Source organism: Labeo rohita, unplaced genomic scaffold (genome assembly GCF_022985175.1).
Source record: "Labeo rohita strain BAU-BD-2019 unplaced genomic scaffold, IGBB_LRoh.1.0 scaffold_1059, whole genome shotgun sequence".
NCBI lineage: Eukaryota > Metazoa > Chordata > Actinopteri > Cypriniformes > Cyprinidae > Labeo > Labeo rohita.
The window spans coordinates 1-5,621 of NW_026127185.1; the positions used below are offsets into that span (position 1 = coordinate 1).

The 5,621-nt window shown below is 34.1% G+C and overlaps 1 long non-coding RNA gene across 2 annotated transcripts; it reads left to right on the top strand.

Annotated features, from left to right (window-relative positions):
- Positions 1-2,251: 2,251 nt before the first annotated feature.
- Positions 2,252-4,681, top strand: LOC127157363 (uncharacterized). Of its 2 annotated transcripts, XR_007825893.1 has the most exons (4): positions 2,252-2,445; positions 2,612-2,739; positions 3,987-4,065; positions 4,421-4,681. It is a non-coding gene; the product is annotated as an uncharacterized LOC127157363 (long non-coding RNA). The 2 variants fall into 2 exon arrangements; XR_007825892.1 differs by lacking the exon at positions 4,421-4,681 and having other exon boundaries at positions 3,987-4,377.
- Positions 4,682-5,621: the final 940 nt, after the last annotated feature.

The following is a 5,621-nucleotide window of genomic DNA, read 5'->3' on the forward strand; positions in this document are numbered from 1 at the left end:
CTGAAGAAAGTTTTGGTACATCCGAGTGTTAATTTCATCAGTGCTTTGGCAGAGGGAGTCAGTGTGGCTGTAGATATTAGGCATTAAGGCTAAATCTGGGTTTCATCTCCATAGCTTTGATTGTCAGTTTGGTTTCTTCTCATTATTTGACTCAGTGGGAGCATATTCAGGTCGAACAAGAGCAGTGCAAGAATTGAGCCTTGTGGGCCTCCACATGTCATGGATGTCCGCTTAGACTTATGCTCTCCTATACTCAAATAATAACCTCTCCCTTCTAAGTATGACTGTTATGAACCCCCATTTAAATTCAGCATAGAAGGGGAAATGCAAGCCAAATCCAAGAATAAAGTTTTATTACAGCAGAAACGATCGGGAACACGTATCATGCAAGAAAACAACAACGAGCAAAAAAAGTACCTCCAATGAATAACAAAACAAACACCCTAAAACAATAACTTATGACAACAAACAACTAAATCAAAATATGATGGAACACACCGAAATAAAGGCAAAATAATAAAGACAAGTAAACTAAATAAAGCTTGTTTGCAGGTGAGTTGAATATCATTATCCTCCTAAACTCCCACTAGGTAACATTTTACAGTAAATATACATAACTAATAATGCACTAATACCTGAATTAATACTTACTTCAACATGAACTCATGATTAGTGAAGACATGAGCTAATTATGAACCAATCAAGAGAGATCCTTAATTACAACTGGAGTCATGCATGAATAACATGGATGATAGTTAATGCATTAATCAACATTTAAGAGTTAAATAAATCAAACATTTACTAAAAATGAATACAAAAGTTTTTGTAATATTAATATTCTCATTTAAATTAAATTATCAACATGTGCAGCTTTGTCATAAACGTTATTGGATGACACAGGATCAGTCATTATTTTCACTGATCCTACGTATTAAATGTAAAAATATACTACATACATTAACAACTAAACTTTAAAGGGCATTTCCCTTTTTACTAATACATATGCAATTGATAGTATGTTTATTAAAAACATGAGCTGGATTTAGTTAGTAGTTAACAGTGAATTAATTATGATGTGCAAGTAAAGTCATGACAAAATAATGCATTATCATATGTCCATATTTTACCCAGCACTATGTAGACTTCTTTTTTTCATTATCCTTTGCCCCAAAAACACATTAATATGCAAATTAGACACGTTGAATAGATATGTATATAACAATGGGAAAACACATTTATGGACATTTTAAACACATATTGCATAAAGCAAAATGGTATAGTAAATCATTCTGTTATATCTTCCGAAAATCATCTGCATATAAAGGTTTCCGAGGCATTGGGAATCGAGAGTCTATTCCAAAGGTTGGAATCGATTCCATCAAGGGGAATCGACTCCCCATTCAGAGCCGTTTTCAGTTCATCAAAGCTAATCTATAGGCACCTCTCAAACGAAAGGCTGCATCATACGAAGGCTGCATATGTCGGCTGCTGCCATCAAACGTCGCTGAACGTCGATTCATGAAAATAAACTTAATGAAAAGAGTCAGTACTGAGCTTGTCTGAGTTTGAGGATGCACCCTTCCATTGAACATCCATTAATTTGCTCTTGCTCGCTAATAGTGATTAGAAGTCTGATTCGTTTCCATGAAAAGTTTCTTTTAGATCGATCGTTTTAATGAACCTGTTCAAAAAAACGATTTATTTAATGTTATTTTACAGTTTGTGGAACTGGCTTATATTGTTCAGTTCCAATTTTTATACTTCGAAAGGACCTGCTGCACTGTAAAAATTACAGAATAAAGTGACGTATTTCAGTTTTTGTTTTTCATGTTTGGTAACTGCAGTAGTATATTAAGTTGTCTACATTCGCGGTAACCGCAGTTTAACGAATCCTCCGTCCGCGGGGCGCGAGGGAGACTTCTACCGGGTTTAAGCAGCGCGGTCGCGGGAGGATTTCACACGTTCCTCGGCCTCATAGCGGCTATAGGCGGAAAATCTCTGGGTTCCTACGTTAAGAATAACACGCTTCACTGACAACAGTTGTGATTCACGGTAACGTCGTGTTGTTCAGCACACTTTCTCATTATTATTTTATGATGTAAATCAAATTTGCAGAGGCAGTCATCTGTTAACACAGGCGCCGAAATGAAACACGTGACGTTACTTAAATCTCGCAACTCGGGGTCATCCCGCTCACGGAGGATCAGTGCATGTCACGTAAACTCTGAACGGTGCTGTTAAAGCGGTTAACGTAAGCAGCGAGACGTGCGGGTACCTTTAATAACTTGCTAATTCTCTTATTGTTTGATTGTAATGCTTTTTGCTAACTTTGGTTTAAAGAATGAGTTAATTCAGCCCATCTTTTTGTCTGGCCTTTTCGCAGCATATATTCACTCTGGAGTAACCTTACCAGGAGACAGACGGAGATTTGGAGTTCGTTCAAAGGTAATAATAATAATGGTTGCATTCTAAACGTTTGAATACTTGCATTTTACATGTATGTTTCTCATATCCAGAATGGAGACAATATTTTAAGAAAGAATGATTCAGATGTCTCAAAAGCTTAAACTAATGTGAATTACATATTGTCTGTTTCCTGAATGTTTTGTAGATATTTACGAGGAACAAAGACCTTGAAAGCAAAAGTTCCATCTAAAACCACAGGGCAAATGGCAAATGTGAACCCAAGTTGCCACTCTTCTTTGCAAAGTGAAGGATTTTCAGCAGAATTTCTGAAATGTAAGAAGTTCATACACACCAACATCCCCTTTTATTATATTCTTTTATTATCTACACTGTCATTCAAAAGTTTGGGATTAGTACGTTTTTTTTTTTTAAATGTTTCTCATGAAATAGGTTTCTTCTGCTCATCAAGGCTGCATTTAATTTATCAAAAATAATGTTTAGAAATATCATTACAATCTAAAATAGTGATTTTTTTCTATTTTAATATACTTTAATTACTCTAGTCTTCTCATTTCTCCAGTGTAACATGATCCTTTAGAAATCATTGTAATATGCTGATTTATTACAATGAATCAATTTTAGAAACTGCTTAACACAGTTGCAATGCTTAATTTTTATTTTTTCGGAACCTGTAATACTTTTTTCAGGATTCTTTCATAGATTAAAAAGAATTATTTTTTTTTTTTTTTTTACAACAAGTATGTGCTACATTGAACGTGATAGTAAAGACTTATATTGTTAGATAAGATTTCTGTTTTAAATAACTGATGTTCTTTTAAACCTATAGATTCAAGAATCCTGAAAAGTATCACAGGCTCCAAAACATACACTGACAGCATTGACAATGACATTGACAACATTGACAATTGAAACTAAATGAGAATGATCTCTGACAGATCATGTAACACTGGTGTAATGATGCTGAAAATTCAGTTTTGCATCACAGAAATAAATTATATTTTAAAGTAGAGTAAAAAAGGAAACTTATTTTAAATTGTAATAATATTTCACAATATTACAGTTTTTTCTTGTATTTTGGTTTAAATAAATGCAGTCTTGATGAGCATATATATATATATATATTTAAAGAACATTAAAAATCATACTGATCCCCCAAACATTTTAATGGCAGTTTATCTGTATGTAATTGTAACAATCATCACTCTATCTGTCTTTGATCTGGCATCCCTCTGTATCTGACCGTATCATTGTTTTATAAAAAATATCTAGGCTTTAAGCCTCGTTCAGACTGTTAACCCAAATCCGATTTTGTCCATATCTGGATGGAATCGGATTTGAATAACTGACTGTCCACACAGTCATAACTGTTCAAATCCGATTTGTGTGTCCATAAGCGCTCTTTCGTTTTACGGAATGTGCGTTGGTTTCCATGGCAATGCCGTTGCGTTGTTATGCCAACGCTAAAATCAACAATAACAGCATTACAGTTTGCAATATAGATGCTGTCTTGTGATATGACAACGTTGCCGTCTCGTTTGATTATATTTCGTCTTCTAAAGCAGCGGCAGAAACGCAGGAAGCTGGAATGTGCGACTTTATTCTGTGCTGCTGTCTCCGCTGGTTTCAAAACTCAAAGAGGTGCGTATACTAGCTGTATATTGTCTTTTCCCACTTGATTTGCAGTTCGCAACAACACAAGCTTGTTTCTGCAAAGACGTTTGTTATGTTTTCCACAAAAACGTCTGACGTGTTTACGTTTTACGTGGCATGAAAACGTGAAAAAGCATAAATCCGATTTGAATAGGATTCCAAACCACATACGAATGTAGCTCGAAACGGATTTGACCAAATCAGATTTCATGTAGTTTGTTGCTGTTCAGACTACCTAAATATGATCGGATTTCAATCGGATTTGCATACAAATCGGATATGGGCTGACAGTCTGAACGAGGCTTAATGTATTTTCCTCTTTGTTCTTTTTCAATATTTTTAGCCACTCTTTGCATCCTGGGATGGGACAGCGTCTGGAGCTGAACTGTTCTCTTTTTTTGATCAGAAGTTTTGCTGGACTCACTTGTGACCTTGTTGTTTTGCCAGGTTGTGAAAACTCATCACTGCCATTGTGGTATTTGGAACTATTTAATTATGACCATGTGGGTTACCTTGATGTTGGTAAAACTTTGGCTCAATGTTGGTTAAACTTAAAGTTAAGGGTAATATGTTTTTCAAGTAAATATTTATTTTGAAATTCAAAATAATACTAAATGCACTGTTATATGACATTTCTTTTATGCAAATTTCTTTCATGCAAATTTAAATAAAATTTGATCTGTTTTTCAAGATTAAGATGTGTCAAATTATTTTTATTTTTTTAAATATTAGGTGCACAAGTTTCAAACTATACAACACTTTATGCAGTTAAATATTGTTTAAAGCTTATGCAGTTAATGAATTGTTTAAATTGCCAGTCATTAATATTCAGCAATCTGGAAAATATATACTGCATATATAGAATACACAAAAATAAAGTAGTTTACTGTTAAAAAAAAAAACAAAAAAAACAGCAATGTAAAAAGTACAGTTATTTGCTGTAATCGGAAATACAGGATAATGCTGTAAATTTAAATTACAGCAGCGCTGCTGTAGTAAAAATTACAGTAACGGGCTGGCAACCCTGCTGCCAGTATAATGCTGTAAAATCTACGGGAAATTTTTTACAGTGGTATTATCAGTCAGGTAAATATTATGTCAATTCAGAGATAATCAATACAAGACAAAATTCTCAGAAGTAAATCTAAGAGTAAAAGATGCATACTTTATTATAATTTGTTTATGTTTGCAGAGATTTAATAATCATAAAAACAGAAACATCCCTAATATAATCATAGCATCAAAGTTCACAGTTGAAGCAAGTTCTGCAGACACTTCTCTCAGTGATGTGGTTTGGTTGTAGACGTAAATTGTAATGGAATTATTTGTTTGTAGTGAGAAAATGACAGAAGTGTTAAGAGGCCTAATAAATAAGTTGAGCTAACGGTCGTGGTTTGACTTCTGCTCTGATTCTGCTCTCTGGTTTTAACAAGAGTGTGGGAGATAGTTATTCTTATTCTGCTTCTTTAGATTCATAAACCTCAAAATACGACCACAAGAGCAAAAGATTCACAGCAACATGTGCATGTCATTTTCATTTACTT